The following is an 18680-nucleotide window of genomic DNA, read 5'->3' as shown; positions in this document are numbered from 1 at the left end:
TTTTAAGTTCCCAAGACCTCCCTGGAATTGATATTCTACTTGGCAGAAAGAGCCATGTTCGTGGGTAACTTGACATCCTGGTTGGCAAGTTAAGACATGAATGGTAGGCAAGACAAGTCCCCTCTTTTCTTGGGGGCAGAAAGTTTTACTAAAAACCCCCACAACTTATGTACATTCCTCAGAGTTGCCACAATGGCTGAGCTGTGTCGGTCAACTCATTGTCTGGCGGCCCTTCCATACACCACCACTGACATACCGCTCACACAGGATGGAGGCTCTCCCGTTCTGAAGCAGGAAAGCTTGGGCAGCATTCAGTTTAATAAAAGATAGTACATACAGGAAGACCAACAGAGGCAACTACCTTGGACTCCTGGGAGCTCTCAGAGACTGACCTACCAAGCAAAACGCATACATAGGCTGGACCCAGGCCCCAGCACATATGTAGCAGATGTGTAGTTCAGCACATATGTAGGTCAGTCTCCATGTGGATCCCCCAACAACTAGAACAGGGGCAGTCCCTAGAGCTGTAGCTTGATTGTGGAATCCCTTCCCCAACAGGGCTGCTTTAGCCTTAGGGGGAGAGAATGTGCCCGTTTCTGAGAGAATTGATGCACCAGGGTGGTGGGAGGATACCTAGGGGGATATCCATCCTCTCGGAGGAGAAAGTGAAGGAGGAGGGAGGAATTCTGTAAAGGCGGGGCACCAGGAGTAGGGGTAGCATTTGGGATGTGAAAAAAGATAGTACATAGACTGCTGACCCCGCAAAAAGACTACTACAGATACTTGCTGATAAGTCAAAGCTGAATAGCATTGACTGTAGTGAAGGGTTGCACCATCTTCATGTCACTGTGGGTCAACAGGGTTTGCGGCTGTGGCTGAAGGTGCCAACTGGGAGAGGTTTCTGATATTGCAGGCCAGGGGTTGATAGGTACAGTGATGGGGGTTTGGAATAGGTTTATACTTTCCTAGTGTTCTAGAGCCTAGCTCCTGTGAGGCAGCTGGTCTACCACGGAGCTGATCTCGGGCCTTGAAGCAGGTTTTGGTGAATGGACGAGCATCGCCAGCAAGGGGTTTGCCTTGGTGCTGCAACAGAGGCAGAGTGACCCATCTATGATTCGGCTGCATGGAGTTTCAGGACAGTCTTTTTTTCTTTCTCTTTTCTTCTCAAGTAGACATTTAATAAAGTCTTGACAAGTCTTAGTTCACAAGTTACCTACAAAACCGAAAACCTTCACTTCTTTTTGGAGCCACCAGAAGCCACTGGGGTGTCCATGCCGGGATACTGTGGTGTAACTGCTGGAAAGGGACTCTAAGTGACATACAGACAGTTCTAGGTCAAAACCAAACAGTCCTCTTGATGTCGCTGTTTATAACGCACTCGCTCCCGATGTCAGGACATTCTTGAAGGAAAGAATGAAAGAATTGGCAGCTTTCTCTTTCTGAAAAAGAATGGTTCGGAGCAGTAAGATTTTAAAATTTATTTTTTAAAAAGTAATTCTTTGAGAATTTCATACGATGAGCTTGGCTACAGAAAAGCAATGGTAATGTGGAAGTCTTAGGTTTCTTTTCTTTGAGACATGATCATGGTCATTCTATATAGTTCTGGCTGTCCTGAAACTCCCTATGTAGACGAGGCTGGCCTCAAACTCACACAGAGATTTACCTGCCTCTGCCTACTGAGTGTTGGGATTAAGATGTGCGCCACCATGGCCAGTGTGGAAGTCTTAGTTCTTGATCCTATCAATCTGTGCAGCACAGCCATTTTATTCTCTAGCACATTCCATAAAGTCGCCTACGGACCCTTTGCCGGCAGAGAACACCAGAATGGAAGAAGAACCAGGCAGATGGATTGGGCCGACCTGGTTAACGGAAGAAGTCCTTCTTAGCAAGCTACACTGAGTTTCAAAGGAGATGAGTGTGAGCTGGAAATAGACGTGGAGTATGAATGACTTGTGAAGCTCCTGCTTCATAGCCCTGATTGTAGCTCAGTGCAGTACACGACACTGGCCACGAGCTCTGGCATGCGCAGGTGCAGGAGGGACAGAGCTCTGGAGAGAGAGGCACATGCGCAGTGAGCGTGGTGCAACCGCTCCGGACCATCTAGGCACAACGTGGTGATGAAGTGATGGCTTCCAGGGCAGAGACCAGGAGGACTTCATCTGTGGGGCAGCTAATTCTGTGTCTGAGTCTTGGAGGGTAAGAATCGTTCCTGTGTGTCTGGCTATTCAATGGTTATTTTAGCTCGAATGTCAACCATCTTATTCAAGAATTCCAAAAGATGGAGGAGTTGGAGGGCCTCTCAGTGAGCGGAACCTTGTCACCAAAAACAAAGTGGACACCTCAGGGGTCCTTTATGGAGGGACTTAATCTACACTGGGGTTGGGAAGTGAAGCAGCTGTAAAAAGACGGAGATTTGGGCCAGTATTCATGTTGAACAATCCCATGAGCAAGAACGCAATGAGACAATTTTCTTGAAATGCCTTTAATGAGCATGGCCCATTTCCTTAGCTATTCAGTATCTATCCTGTAGAAAGAAATCATGCTTTTTGTATCCCAGATGCCTTACCAGCATGCGCTATACACAGCAACTTGTGATACCTGGGGTCTATGAATTCAGCTGGGAAAGCATTTCCTGGAACAAGAACACTTTCGTTAGAGAACCGGGCACTCTTCTCGGGTTATTGTCTGCTAATGAGCTTCCAGGCAATAGACAATTGTTTTAGCCTTAGTGCCATGGGATTTTGGGATTGTCCTAGATTTTCTCAACAGCTTAAGGAGAAATGTCAAATGCTGGATGTTGGGCTTAGGAATCAGTTGCTTAATTTGATGTGGGTTTTCTATGGGTGGGGTTTTCTATTAGCATTGGGGAATGGTCAGTTTAAGATGTAACACTCTTAGAGTCCCAGGATAGATACCTGCCAGGCTTATCTGCTCCCAGGCTGGATCTGTGGAGGCAAACGAGGACCTGAGCCAAGGGAAGAACTTGGTAATCGATTCTAGAGGCAGCATGGGATGTCTGTGGGGCGATTTCTGGGCTTGCAGCTGGATAACAAAGAGAAAGATATTCGTGAGACCAGGGTGATGGATAATTTGAAGATCATCTCAAACATTTTATACCTTTAGTTCCCATGTCTGTGAGAAGGGCAGGCTTGAGTTACCTTTAACGTAATCTTAAATGGTCAGAAGTATCATACCCGGCTATCATTCCCTCTGAGAATACTGCTAGTTGACTATGGTAATAAATACACATGTAAAAGTGAAACCTGGAGTTCAGTAGGTTGGCTGACTCCAGGCTTCTCAGTTCCTACAGAAAGCAAACTGAAGCCTCATGTGAACAGGAAATAAATAAAACTTTAAGTCACTTGTGGATGGTAGGATGGCTCAGTGGGTAAATGCAAGTCTGAAGAGTTCAATTCCCAGAGCCCTCCTAAAAATGGGAGGAGGAACTGACTTCACAGATTTGCCCTCTGATTCTCATACTCACTGTGGTACATTACACACACACACACACACACACACACACCTCTCACACACTTATCACACAAATCATACACACTCCACATATAGCACACCACACACACACACACACACACATCACCCCTACACATATCACACTCATCACACACATCACACACACATCACACAGACACACATCACCCCCCCCCACATATCATACACACGTCACAAATAACACATTATATACACATACATACACACACACCAATAAATAAAAAGGCTAAACGAAAAAAAGCCCACCCCCCAACTTCTAAGTTGGCTTTTTCCACTTTAATCAGTCAAATGTGGTTTTTTTCTGTCTTGTGTCTGTGCCCTGACTGTCAAGGCCAGCTGCCAAGACTGTGGCAGCAGAGTGCTCTAGACTTCTGATAGTCAGTACAGCCTCTCTCACGAAGCCTTCCTTAGCTAAATAAAACTTGGTAAGTTTGTTTTATCTTGAGTTTTTCTTCTAATAGCTTCAGAGTTATTCCTATCCAGGGCTGGGGACATAGCTCAGTTGGTAGGGTGCTTGCCTAGCACGCCCTGGCTTCTCTCTCCAGCCATTATAGAAACCCTTCAGTAGGGGCACATGTTTGTGGAGGGAGCAGGATCAGAAATTCAAGGTTACCCTTGGCTACCTAGTGAGTTCAAAGCTAGCCTGGGTTACCCTGTCTCAAGCAAAGCCAAAGCAATTATTGCATGATAACCTTCCACATGGTGAGCATATGTCTTCAGTTTCCCACGAGTCTTCATTCTTCTTTGCTGGGTGTCGTAGTTAGCTCTGCCATTTTGACAACCTATAATCAACTGGGAAGAGTCTGTCAATGAGAGGTTATTTACCTTGGCTTGGCCAGTGGTGTATCTGTGAGGGACCTGTCTTATGTAACTTAATTGATGTGGAACTCTCAGCTCACTGTGGGGTGGCACCATGTCTTAGGCAGGAGCCCTAAACTGTTTCCGAGTGGAGCTCTCGGGGCTGGGATGATTGCCCGCCCAGTGGTTAACAACAAAGGACTAGAGTTTAGATCCCAGCACCCATACCGGGTGGCTCACACCTGCCTGCAACTCCAGCTACCCGGGGCACAGTGGCCTCTGTGAGCCTTTGTTCTCCATGGAACATACTCTCCTGCCAAATACACGTACCGAAGCCAACCTTAACCGAAGAGTGGCTAAATCATGCTGCGCCTAGGCAGGAAGTGAGGGATCATGCACACATTTCTTTTTCTCAGTTGTTGGTTGTGACTGTGATGTGACTGAGCAGAAAGAAACCCTTTCCCAGCTGAACTGCTCTCTGTCAGTTTGCTTTTGTCACAGCACCAGAAATGAAGCCAGGCCATTCAGCATCCTCAGAGTCTCTCCTGTGACACGATTTCCAGGGTTCCAGTCAAGGTGGCTCCTCCCTTTTCTCTGTGCTGGTCCAAGCAGGGCTGAGTGTTGCTTGTAGACATGTTTCTTCTGTGGTTGTACTCAGTAGACCATCTACCACCATCTACAAATCTGTGAAGTCAGTTCCTTCCTCCCATTTTTAGGAGGGTTCTGGGAATTGAACTCAGATCATCAGACTCGCATTTACCCACTGAGCCATCCCACCATCCACATCCATCTCCTCCAGACACTAAGCTTTGATATTTTTGGGTGCCATTTAAGTGGACACCCCACATCCCCTCTCTGTGTGTGGTCAACCTAAACAAGACTCTCTCCAGGACTTGACTCTTAGATTCCCTGGGATAAATCTGTGGAAACATTTTTTGAATGAAATTCTACCACATGGTACTTTATTAAACTGTAACAGCATATACCACAGCGAATATGAGAAGCCCAACTCAGTATCTTCTTACACATTAACAGAAGCAGTCACAGGCCACAGGGAAGTTCCAAGAGCAGTCCGTGCCAGAAATTACTTTCTCAAAAAAGGGAATCGGTTTATTCATTAACTCCCGGTTCTTGGTAAACCAAATTGATCCAACGTCCTACCCCCTATCCTTCTGAGGAATGGAAGTTCATAGCTTGGTTATTAAAAGTCTGGGAGAGGTCTTGTGCGAATGTCCCTAAGCTGGGGCTCTGTGTCACAGAGGACAGCCAGTAACCCTCGGACTAATTTTCAGCGAAATCATCATCATCATCACCATCACCATCGTCATCATCATCATCAGCTATTTCTTGTTAGTGTTTGCTTTTAGGTGGTTGAGGGGGTTCTCTCCAGGCCCTCGACGGGAAAAGTCGGGCACAGAGTCTTCACGGTGTGCATGTCAGGGCTCGAGTGGAGACCTTTCTCTCCCTCCACAGCTTAGGTTTTGGAGCCTTTTGCTTTCCGCGGGAGACTGTAGAGCCGGAGAAAAAGCACACTATCTGTTCCGTGCCTCTTCCTCCCCGACGTAGTCGTCAGGGAGGGCGCCCTGTGAGGAAGCCGGTACTAGGTTTACGTGATCTAGGTAGGATCCTCTAAGATCTGCTGAGCTAGGGAGCGTCACCTGGCCTGCCCTGGTGATGGGTAGCTGGGAAGGCATCAGCCCCAGCTGTAAATGTGTGATTCCCACCCTTTAACCAGAGCCAACCATGTTCCTCAGAACTCTGCACAAAATCATCTATACCCACCTCATTGCCTGCTAGCTACCGCAGCAATTGCAGCCTCTAAACGATACACACTCTCCGCCACGAGGGGGCAGCAAAAGCCCGACTCGCCAACATCCCGCATTGCGTAAAGGCCTCCTGCTGCAGAACTAAAAAAAAAAAAAAAAAGTGATGCAGCATAATTTTCCTCTTTAGAGAAATCACCATGCATATAAGACTCGCAGCTTTAAGGTTGTGGAGTTAATTGGTACAGTCTGGATGAGAACTGTGTTCTGGTTTAGGTTAGGTTAAAAACAACAACAACAACAAAAAAACAATAAACAGATCCCCAAAGCAAACCACCATTTCTGTATGAAGCATCTTTGGGGAGACTGTACATTCAGTTATGGACCAGGTGCTTTACTGCTGACAATTCAGTATAGGAAAGGCATGCCAGAAGCCCAGGGTGTGGCTTTCAGAGCCCCTCTCTGCCTTCTTGGCAGGGAAGAACGTGAAGACTCGGCCCACTTGACCAGACTAAGTGAATCCCAGGCAGGTGTCAGGATGAGGGGGTGGAGCAGTATTCTAATCCAGGATGAGAGGTTCTGGGGCCCCTCTGCTCCTTGGGGAGGTGGTGGGTTGAACCGATGCAAACGCCATATGTAATAGCCCTGTTGCAAGGCTGCCTCTCAGAGGGAGAAGAAAGCATTGGGACACAGGAAGTACACATCTGCTAAGGCTCTGGAAACCTGGGGTCTGCTTCCAGAGACAAAGCGGCACAGACCACCAAGTCCTTAGAACTTGGGAGCTCCACCCTATTCATTCCCATCCCATGTCATCCTTACCCCCCCTCCCGCCCTCACCATCCCTGCTTCCTCCCTGTATAAGCTGCTATTCCAGCAAGGTTAAAAAACAAACTGACAAACCAAAACCCTGGTGTCAAAGTCTTTTAAGAAGCCAGGCCATGTGCCAGTTAAAGCTGTCACCTCACAGAAATGTTCTTGCTGAAGATGAGTTCTTCAGCTTGTCTGATGGCTGGCTTAGTCACAGGATTCAGATGCTCCAAGGAAACAACACAAAAGGCCTTTTGCCATGGACAGGAAGCAGGGCAGCTGCTGACAGGTGCCTCCTCTCTCTCCCAAGGGCAGGAAAGTGCTGGAGTTGAGTGCTAGAAGCCCTGTTTTTCCCTCTGTATGGCTCTGTGTGGAGGTCCTCACCTTTTGGGGTGTCCTTGTGAAGTGGGGTGACAGTATCTGTGTTCTGAGTCCTCCCGTTTCCCTTACCTTCTCCACATCCAGGCTGTTGGGATGAGAGAATTTAGGTTCTTGTTCTGGGTCAGCACGGCACCCAGCCCATGCAAATCTATCAGACTCCTCTCTGGTGCAGACATCGCAGGAAGCGCCCGCTGCTTCTTCCATCTCTGACTAATGCATGCTGGTTGGTTAGTAGCCAGTTCTTTACATTTGTGCATCAAAACTGGATTTCTTTGCTTATGTTGTAAACGGCCCAAGTAAACCTCTATGTAAGCTAGGTGGGCTCATAGCTGTGCTGAGCCACAGATCCTGTTTCCAGAGGACATGCAAATGAGGAGGCTGATAGGGTGAGTGCTAACCCTAGGCCAGCGTATAACTTCGGAAGAACTTTCAGGTCGTTTATTTCTCTTACCTTTTGCCTAGGTGGTGGCCTCAGAGATGCTTAGGGTGAGGGTGGGGGTGAGGGTGCGGTGAGAGACTTCAAGAAGTCAAGAAAGACACACTGCCCGGGAGCAGCAGGAAGGCTTTCTGGTTAGGAAGGCTTCGTGTTTCTTGGATGGCTTACATTGTTGCAATTTAATCCAATTAGGCGCTGGGTGTACACTTGTCAAGAGAGACAAAGCCTTGGCAAGATAAGTCAAGGTGAAAGCCTGACTTAATGGTTTCCTAGGTGGTTAATTGGCCGACTCGTGCCCCCACTGCCTCCTGTCTCCTGAAGTTTTGTTTCTCCCTTCTGTGTATCAAACTCAGTGTATCTGTAGAAAAGTGGATTTATTCCCGATTAAACCAAAAAGGATCTAACGCACGCACCCCCTTTGCGCCAGAACGGAGAGTGGAACCCGCTGCGTCTGGAGAGTGGCGCCCACAGCATCTGACTTCCTTCAACCCTGGTGAGAAGGCGTGGTATGCTCTGCTGGGGAAATGTGTAGATATGCCTTTAGAGTTTAACTGGATGATGGAGGTTCCACAAAGCAAGCAGAAGATAAGTGGGCTATTGGCAAAGATAACATTCAAGCGCCCTCTTCTGGGAGAGATTAGGAGTATTTTTAAATAGCAGGATCACTGCCCAGGGGAATATAAGAAGTCAACACCATTTTCTACCCTTTAAAACAATGTAATTGTTTTGTGAGCTCAAGGAAGCCATGGAAGAGCATATTGGAACCGTCTGCACTTGGGATTTGGGAATGTGTGTCCCTGCCACGTCTTTGGCAGAATGAGGGACATAGAGCAGCCAGATGCTACTGTAGTCAGATGTAACCAGGTTTTCTTTTTAGCTTAAGGGATGGTCTAGCTGAGGCAGACTACTCATTCCGTCCTTAAGCTTGGCTTTCCCATGCTCAGTTTCTAATCTATGCCTTGGCCGGCAGTGTGGGGACTTTGGGGGTGTTCTTATAATCCAGCAGCTGAGACAAATCTCAGAGGGAATCCAGTCACTGATGGCTGGACAGAAATTTGAAAATCATCTAGAAACAAGGAGGATGAAGTTAAATGTCACGGTTCTGGGGGAAAAAAAACCAACTGTCTAAATATAGATTAGAGCTGTTCACAAGAAAAGCTGTGAGGATAACGAGATACAGGAGAACAAAAGAGAGGACTCGTGTTTCTAGCGTCCAGACTCAGTGCAAAGTCATTGCCTGTGTGGGCCTGGCAGACCCCCGGGCACCCCCCACTCCCAGGGAAGACATGGAGAATGAGGGCTGTGCTCAGAGCAGACTTCCGGGACTTGCAGCAGACTGGAAAGCAGGCAGGAGGTGATAATACACTGTGGCTCATGACTCACCTTATAGAGTAGAGAGAGTAAGGGATGTGAGCAGAGATTTCAGGCAACAGCTGAGCTGTGAGCTCTAAGTGGCATCTTGGGCTGGAGTCTCTGAACTCACTGTTCTCAGGTCTTCCCTGCCAGCTCAGAGGAGCTCCATTCTCGCAGGCTCCTCTGCACTTCCTACAAAAATACCAGCCTGCGGCTTGATTGCCTCCTTTCCACTCTCTGCTGCATTGTTTCCAGGCAGTGTTTGCGTCAGGGTGATTTGGTGTGTGATGCTGGGCTGCGGAGTCTAAGTGCCTGAGTGCTAAGTTTGGGTCCGGTTTCCTTCTAGCGTCAGACTATAGGCACACTTGTTTACTAACCGCTTTGAACTCTTTTGTTTTTGGTTTTTCGAGACAAGGTCTCACTTTGCAGCTCTGGCTAGCCTGGAACTCATTGTGTAGACTAGGCTGTCATTGAACTCACGGAGATCCACTTGCCTCTGCCTCTTGAGCGCCAGGATTAAAGGTGTGTGTCACTATGCTAGCCTTTCTCTGAGTTCTAATAATTACCCAACCTAGAAACGGACAGCTGATACCTACTACATGTGGGTGTTAAATGAGTTACGTACTGCAAAGGTTTATAAGGATGCTTATGTAAGACACTTAGAATCACTTCCCATGGTTTTTTATTTTAAATTTATATTTATTTTATTTGTGTATATATATATTTATAAAACAAATATATTTATACACATAAATATATTTATATTTATTTAAAATTATTTACCTTTTTGTATTTACCTATTTAAACATTTTTTTGAGATTATAATTACATTATATCTCCAGTGTCCATTTGTCTGGTTTAGAGTCACCTAGGAGACACATTGAGCCCTCGAGCTGTGGCCAAGCCGAACCTGAACCTATCCTTTATGAGTTGCTCTTGTCACAACAATGGGAAAAAAATCACTGAGTAGTGGTTGGTGACAGCCATGTTGGCTCCCACAGGTCCTAGTAAAGTGGACATAAGGCACTGTGATTATTTATAATTATGGGATAGAAGTCAACTATCTTTTTAATTTCTTTCCCACTGTAGCCCAGGCTAGCCTTAAATTTGCATCGCTTTTTCTATCTCAGCCTCCTTGGGATTACAGGCAAGGCAGGTGTCTATGGCATGTAGGAGGAGGCTTTGCTGTCCCACCAAGACTCACAACATTGGAAATTCTTTTAAATACAAAGTGGACTGGTACTCCAAAATTCAGGTATTAGCAGTGTGTGGAGATTAGAGTGTGGAGCCCTTCAGAAAGATTAGCCTGTGGAATGCCCCCTAACTAGTACAGCCAGGTTCTCAGTGTCGGATTGCTAACTTGCTCTCTGTGATGGTTTGTATATGCTTGGCCCAGGGAGTAGCACTNTTTGGAGGTGTGACCTTGTTGGAATAGATATGTCACTGTGGGCATGGGCTTAAGACCCTTGTCCTAGCTGCATGGAAGCCAGTCTTTTCCTAGTGGCCTTCAGATGAAGTTCAACTCTCAGCTCCTCCTGCATCATATCTGCCTGGATGCTGCCATGTTCCTGACTTGATGATAATGGACTGAACCTTTGAACCTGTAAGCCAGCCCCGATTAAATGCTATCCTTAGAAGAGTTGCCTTGGTCATGGTGTCTGTTAATAGCAGCAAAACCTAACTAAGACACCCTCTTTTCCACCTTCGGCTCTGTCGGGACGCTGCAAGACAGCTCTCATTAGAGCGGATGCTGCTTCCTGGAACTTGGGCTTCTTAGGCTCCTGAGCTTCGAGAAGATAAATTCCGTTCTTTATAAAGTGGCCAGGCTCCGGTATTTTGTTGCAGTAGTTCAAGCAGATAAGACAGTTAGCTGCTGGACAAATGGCATGATGGCAAAAGTCCTTGTGCGGAGGTGGCTTTGATGTAGCCACTTGGTCACATTCCTCCTTTCTCCGCCAGGGAAGGATGCTCTATACAAGATTTGCTGTCTTCTCCTTATCTTGTCAATCTGTCATTCCTTTCCTCTCATTGTAAAAAAATTACATTTATTTATTTACTTTGTGTGTGTTTGCATACACAGACACATACACGCACATGCCTTAGTGCATGTTCCATAGTGTGGGATCTAGGTGTGTGCCAGACTCAGGTCACTAGGCTTTGAAGCAACTGTGTTTACCCCTCAGCCATCCCTGCCTGGCATTCTCTCTCTCTAGCCTCCTACTCCTTCTTCCCCGTCTCCTGCACTCTCCATCTTCTGTCTTGGTAAACTCTCTTTTCTCTTTTGGCTGAGTACTTCAGCGCAACTTCTTTTGCTTTTTGGTTTTTAATTCTATGTCTCTTTTTGCTTAGTTTATCCATTTTATCTGTGGAAGGGAAAGGAGAGTTCTGTATCTGGGTGTTGCAGGATATTTGATCACACTGTGAACCCTGAGATTGTGTTGTTTACTAAAAAAAAAAGAACAATTTCTAGCTGCTGTGTGACAAATCTGCACAAGTCTTTCAATTTTTTTGAAGCTTGAGGACAATTTTATTAAAATTTTTAAAAGAAAAACAACAGGTGGCAGCTGCCAGGGGAAGGAAGAGGAAGAAAGGCAAGTGAACTCAGCGAGGGCGGTGCAGGAAGCATCACTGGTAGACTGTCCATCTGTTGGTCTGTCCGTATGACAAAGTATACCTTGAGCCTCAGAGAAAGCTGAAACAGACGCCCAGGAAGGAGAAGTTTGCTTGTCTAAGATCTCAGACAAATGTGGAGATCACAGAGCTACATGGTCACTCTGAAAGAGACAGCCTCCACACCCTTCATAATCGGTTTTCACAACACATCCTTTATTCTGTAGTGAGGAAACCCACCACGTGAAACTCAGAGGTGGGCAGAAAATCTTACCTGGAAAGCAGAGAACTAGTGAGATAAGAAAAAAATTATACCCTAGACAAATTTTCAATATAATATTATCTATTATTAAAATATCATGTATGTATGAATGCTCCATGTGTGTGCAGGTATGTATTTGTTCTGTTATGTACATACTGACCTACTCACCAAACTGGGAACACCCCAAGCTGGGAATGACACCCAAAGAGGCAGGCTCCCTCTTTAAACGGAGCTCTTATCTCATCCTTTCTCTTTTATCTCTGGGAGCTGCTGTCACAGTGCTTCATGGCCACCTCTCCTGCCTCCTGTCTCTCTCTGTCTGTCTGGGGCACTTTACCACATCAAGGAACCACTTCACCCACTGAGGTCATGCAGCAGTCTGGGAATAGATGTAGCTTTGAAGGAGCTGGCAACAGGGCCCCTGAGGATCCTGGCTCTCCCTGACAGCAGCTGGTGCATGTGAAATGAGATTGAAATGACAAAGAGCATGGAACCCTTTGTCACTTTGCCAGCTCTGGTCAGTGTTATGACAGCTACCACCATTCCACATGGTGGGAAGTTAGGTGGGAAAATGAGCTCTTTCAGTTTTCAACTCATCCACTCCTAATTTTGATCTACTGCTTTGATTTTGAGACGGTTTGATTCATACAAAGGACTTGGTGGAGGTGAAAGGGACTTTTAGGTTCCCAGCCTGGAGAATGGGTCACAAAAATCTCTCCCAACTTCTATAGAACAATCATGCCCACCGTTCTCACTCGGGGTTTGGGTAAAGGACACTTGAGTGCCCAGCAGTGTGGGGCCATAGATAGATGGTGGATCCATGGGATAGGGTTGGGGATATGAGAGAAGATGTGCTAGCAGGGCAAGAAAGGCTGTAGAGCCTCCACAGTTAGCTAGACACCAAATCTGAGCCTGTAGAGGCCTGGCTCTTCCCCTTGGGAATGTTAGGCATACCCATGGCTTTCAATGGTAGCTTTTCTGCAGAACAACAGAGGCATGTGCTCATCTCTGCATCTTAGTATCCACCACGGGCCATGGCTACGGGACATGTTCACGTCTGACGCTTACTATCGGGCATGTCCAGGAAGTAGGAGGCATGGCTAATTCCGAGTCTTTTAGCTGAGACTAAGGAACTTTCTGGTCAACTCATTCATCTACGATGCCTTCTTTAGTGTTCCCAGCCACAGCGTCATAGCCTCAGTGTGCCCTGTATTTTAGGAACCGGGAGCTGACTCTCTCCTGAGCTCTCTCTGGGTCCAGCATTCTCTCCTCAGAGTACTTCCCCTTCATTCAGATGTTCATGGCATCTCCATCTCAGAGGGGACACTAGATCGGGAAGGCCACCCTCCCCAGGCTCTCCTCTCTTCTGTAGCCATTGTGCTTAGGTGGTCCTCCTAGACTTTGGATTGAGTCACTTGAGCGCAGGAACCAGAGCCAACTCATCTATCTGTGGCTATCAGCTGGGTGTGATTTGTTTAGCTCTTGGCTCAAGCAGGGATAACAGAAAGCAGGGCTGCAGGGAAGAAAGTACACACACTCTGGCTTGGAGCTGAGCTCTGCTATCAGATAGACTGTCTGAGTTTCTTTCTCATTATCGGCTCACTGGTCAGTGAAATAGCCTGCTGAGAGTCTAAATAAGGTTCTAAGCTAAGTCATGAGTTGTCAGCACAGCCATTATCTCCTCAGCTCCAGGGGGAGCAAAGTAGGAAAGGCCTCTCAATGCTTGTTACTTGGTAACCAGGTTATCTGTTACTTGGTAACCAGGTTATCCGTTACTTGGTAACCAGCTGAATGGGGATAGGAGACTTGGCAGTGGTGTAGGTCTACTCTTGTTTATTCCAGCCAATGTCTTCTTCTCCCTTTACCTCCAAGTAACCTAGAAAATAGCCTAAAACAAGAACTTAATACTCATATTTTAACTGGGTGGACACTGAGGGTGAGAGAGGCAGGGAGAACGGGAGACAGGGGAAGGTGTTGCATTTCTGTATGCTTCATATGACAAATCCAGGGATGGCACAGTCGGCACGTCGTTCAGCTACTTACATGGTCTCCTCCTCGGTGGTCCTGGGCTGGAAAAATGGTGCCTCGCAGAAATCCATGGACCTGGAGAGAAGAGGGGATTTATCTGCTCAAATTCTTCCGTATCCTATTTGCTGACCATGATGGTTTGAATAAGAATGGCCCCCTTGGCTCATATATTTGAATGCTTAGCCACCAGGGAGTGGAACTCATAGACAGGAATCGAAGGATAAGGAGGTGTGGCCTTGTTGGATGAAGGATGTCACTCATGCGGGGCCAAGTCTCCTTTCCTTTCGAACCCTGCAGGTCAGGATGCAGCTCTCAGCTACTCTCCATCACCATGCCTGCCTCGCCTGCCACCATGCTCCCTGATGGGATGATAATGGACTAAGCCTCTGAAACTATAAGCAAGGCCCTAATTAAATGAACTCAGTTCCCAGTAAACCACATGGTGGCTCACAGCCGTCCATAATGAGATCCGATGCCTTCTCTGGCATGCAGGCATGCAGACAGAACACTTGTAAATAAATCTTTTTAAAAAAATGCTTTCCTTTATAAGAGTTGCTGTGGTCTTGGTGTCTCTTCACACAATTAGAACAGTGACTAAGGCTCTGAGAGTCAAATCTTCTCTAGATTAACCCCTGTATCTTTTGGTTGATAGAGGTTGTTCGGGCTGCTGTAGCCTATGTCTTGTGTGGCTTATGAGACAGACCATCCAACCCTGGAATTGTTGGGAAGATACAAAAACTCTAGGGTTGTGGATGGTGAGTTGGTGTGTGCTGCTGTGGTGAGACCACAAGAGTCCTGCCCAGTTTCTCTCATTTTCCAGAAGAAGAAACAAGACAAAGTGATTGGAGACCTTTCCCAAGGTCACGTGGGAGGTGAGGCAAATGGCAGACTGGCTCTGGAAGCTTTGAAAAGACCAAGATGCAGGAGCTGAACTTCAGGTAACAGCAAATGAGAATCAGTCACTAAAGGGTTTAAAGTTGAATGACCTGAGACAAAGCTGTGTCCTTGTCCAGTTCAGCCCAGCAGAAGCAGGCAGGCGTTGTCAGGTTAAGGCACCCAGCAGGCAACCCAGCAGAGTTTTTGGGAGTCGGGGGAATCCTTGACTGGATCTCAATCAATGGACTCTTTCACTAGAGGTTGCCTAAGACCATAGGAAAACAGATATCTACACTACAATTCATAACAGAAGGAAAAGTACTATTATGAAGTAGCAATGAAAATAATTTTATGGTTGAGGTCACGGCATGAGGAACTATATTAAATTTTGTGTTTTATAAAGAAGAAAGGGAACCCAGGGAAATGTTTGGTAGAGCTGCGTATGGTGTGGGGGAAGGGAATGCCTCTGCAGGCCCACAACAGGTATAGTATAGAATAGGGTTTATTTAGGGCATGGGGAGGGGAGTTGGGGGGGGTGAAACAGAGAAAGACAGAGAGAGAGAGAGAGACAGACAGACAGACAGACAGACAGAGAGACAGAGAGACAGAGAGAGAGAACACAGGAGTAGAGATTTGGATTTAAGTGGTGGACAGTAGAGAGTCACATGTATACAGAAAGCTTACTCCATGCCAGGAATTATCCTAAGTCCATTGCCAATCTCAGCCAGTCCCTACCACAGTTTTAAGAGGCAGGTACTATTACTGCCCTCATTGGCTCAGGGCCACCAGCTAATGCTGGCAGTTAGTATGGAAACCGAACAGTCTGCCATCAATGCTCTTAAGCACAGATGTGGCCTTACTTAGAGTTTTTAGGCAGAGAAATGGTGTGGCCATCCAGAGAAGTTTCAGGAGGAGCACTTTGGCTGTGGTGAGAGAAGATCCATACAGGAAGGAAAGGGGACTGCCAGAGCTATTTGAGACTGGAAGGGTTGGAATAGAAGTACATCTGTGTACATTTATGGGTGGATAGGGGAAGCCGAGGAAATGTCTGGGCATATGAAGGGTGGATGAAGACCAGAATCACCTTTTACAAGATGGAGCACCTCACGATTGGCGGGAAGTAGGAAGGGATAGGACAGAAGAAGAAATCCCCAACATTTGGTGAGAAAAACGGTTCCCCTGACTCTTTGGTGAATTCCAAGAGGCAGGGTCTAAAAAGTACTGGGCCCAGTACGGGAGAACCTGGGAGGAGAGACCACATGTCAACTAGACACCAACCATGTAGCTCAGCCGTGAAGGGAAGCGAGGAGGAGGCTGGCCCTGAGTTAATTTCTTTGTCAGGCCGTAAGTCTGGTTGCTCTTTGGCTGCCTCCGGTCTGACATACACAGCTCATCTTTCCTGGAGAGTCCCTGGGAGAGTGACCCAAGGAGGTGGGCTAGTGGAAGGCAAGAATTCTTGCACTGGGGCTGATGGACCATTGTTCAGCCTTCTCATCTGCAAGTCTTTTCGCTTGTGCTTGTCAGAAGTCTGGCCTGACTCACAGTTTAAATTCCTGAACACTGGACCAGGGCTCAGCGGGGAGACTCATTCTTGGTTCACAGTAGGGAGGGGGGCTTGCATGCCTGTAAAGGCATATCAGGAAGTTCTGAGAAGTCAGTTTACAGCAGAGAACATTGAAGACACCAGGGGCCCACTGCATCACAGAGCTAGAGGGTATAAATAGGGTTTTGCAGTTTGGAACCCTAGATTGGGGAGGAGTTGGGTGTTCGTCTGTCTGTCTTGCTCTTCAGGAGGACATTTGCCTTGAAGCCTGGCTACTTCTCTCACGGTTCAGAAGCCTCCGAGGTCCTCTTCCTTCTGAAGCAGAGAGAAATGATATGTTCTTTGGGTGGGAAGCTTATCTTGCAGAAACACAGCTTCTATGCTGCACTGCTGCTGAGTTACAGTGGTGCTCCCAGGGAAGAAGTTCGTGCTACCTTTTCTGCTGCAGGCTGACTCATCCCCTCTGCAACCGGCAGACTGCAGATTGTGTCCTGCCTGGTAGTTGCTATACAGAGCTAAAAGCTGTTTCCAGAGAGAGTTATAGAAATTACAACCCATTGAAGGGAATATTGCTCTAAATATGCTCATTTAATGAGACTTTATTTTTATTATTTTATTAATCGATCCTCAATAGGAAACAGCAGGTATCACTGTTTTCAGAAATTTGTCCCCCCCCCCCCGGGGAGGTTGTTTAGTAATTGGCTTTGGGTTCTATATCCTGCAGTCATGTCGGACATGGTTTTTAGCTCATCTCTGTGTGGCATGAGTCCAGGCTAAAGTTCCTGTGTCAGGACTACCTTGGAATCAGAGGCTTGGGGTGGGGTGGGGGTGGGTAGTCTCCTAGCAGATGGCATTCGTCCCCTCTCCCCCCGCTGTCCCCCTGCTCTGGGTTCGGATAATTTAGCAAGACCCCAAAGAGACATTTTTTTCCTTTCATCAAGGTTAGGCTATGTTACAGCAGAGTGGGCAGCTGCCACTGGCTCCTGATTGGATGCATCAATCCCCAGGTGCTCTCACTCAGAGTTCACCTCTCCAGGAAGAGGCTGGGCTGGCAGGGTCTTCACTGCTTGTGTGGGGTACCCCTTAGCTCCGGCTGACTGTTCGTGGTTCTGCTCTGTAAGGAATGTGTGAGACAAGAATGCCATTTATAGCCACCTGCCGGTTACAAGGCTCTGGACGTGTCTGGTGGCTACTGATAAGGCAGGAGGCATGCGGGCCAATTTCTTTTGTGTGGGCATGAATGAGATGGAACCTCAGAGCAGCAATGGTACCGCCAGACACTAACAGGCAGGCTGTAGAGATGCCTGGCTGGCATGGTACCCAGGGCTATGATTGCTGAGTGGCTGCTGGAAAGTGAGTCAGAAAAAACAAAAGGTAGGCCCAGCCTGGAGGAGTTCTGGGAATAGAACATTCAGCCAGTATTCTATGAGTGGGTGGAAATGCTCAGAGCTCAGCTGCCTTCAAGTGTGTCCAACCACTGTGATGTGATGTTGTCACCTATAAAGTTCACCATGGAGACCCATGCAGTCGCGTTACAAAAATGTTTTAAAAATAATCTCATAATGGTTCAAGTCAGTTTATGATTTTGTTTTGGGCCACACTCATAGCTGCACGTGGTAATCAGAACCTGGTGGCGTTGTTGGCAGAGTTTAGAGGGTGCTGTAGATAAAGGAGGTGTTCTGTGCATTGCCGGAGGAAAGGCATGTATTCTTTTTTAAAGCAATAAAGAAATCAACAAATAAACAAATCAAAGGTGGAGGCAAGCCGAGCGTGTACAGGCTGACCAGTACATGCTGTGTGTTTTCTTTCCATTCTTGTGTGTGCATGTATGTTGTACATCTGTATATATACATGCTTGTATGTGTGGGCACATCTGTATATATGCATGTTTGTTTGTGTGTAAGTTGAGGCCTGTGGTGGTTTGAACATGCTTGGCCTAGGGAGTGGCACTGTTAGGAGGTGTGGCCTTGTTGGAGGAAGTGTGTCACTGTGGGAGTGGGCTTTGAGACCTTCCTCCTAGCTTTATGGAAGACAGTAGTCTTCCCCTAGTGGCCTTCAGATCAAGATGTAGAACTCTCAGCTTCCCCTGCACCATGCCTGCCTGCATGCTGCCGTGTTCCAGCTTTGATGATAATGGACTGAACCTCGGAACCTGTAAGCCAGCCCCCATTAAATGTTGTCCTTATAAGACTTGGTCATAGTGTCTGTTCACAGCAGTGGAAACCCTAAGTCACAAGCAGAGGTACCAGAGGTGTGTGGCAGCTTGTCCCCCTCCCCCTCCCTCCTCCTCCTCCCCCTCCCTCCTCCTCCACC

General features: G+C 47.1%; 1 long non-coding RNA gene across 1 annotated transcript in view; it reads left to right on the top strand.

The window, feature by feature from the left end:
* Positions 1-2092: 2092 nt before the first annotated feature.
* LOC110305395 overlaps positions 2093-18680 on the top strand; it is a 27526-nt gene continuing 10938 nt past the window's right edge. Inside the window, exons 1-3 of the long non-coding RNA XR_002379153.2 lie at positions 2093-2196; positions 8123-8188; positions 14769-14886. This is a non-coding gene — a long non-coding RNA (uncharacterized LOC110305395). The remainder of the gene's footprint in view (positions 2197-8122; positions 8189-14768; positions 14887-18680) is intronic.

The sequence above is a fragment of the Mus caroli genome, chromosome 1 (assembly GCF_900094665.2).
Source record: "Mus caroli chromosome 1, CAROLI_EIJ_v1.1, whole genome shotgun sequence".
Lineage (NCBI taxonomy): Eukaryota > Metazoa > Chordata > Mammalia > Rodentia > Muridae > Mus > Mus caroli.
Note: the sequence above shows the minus strand (reverse complement) of the source record. Positions and strands in the feature narration are given on the sequence as shown.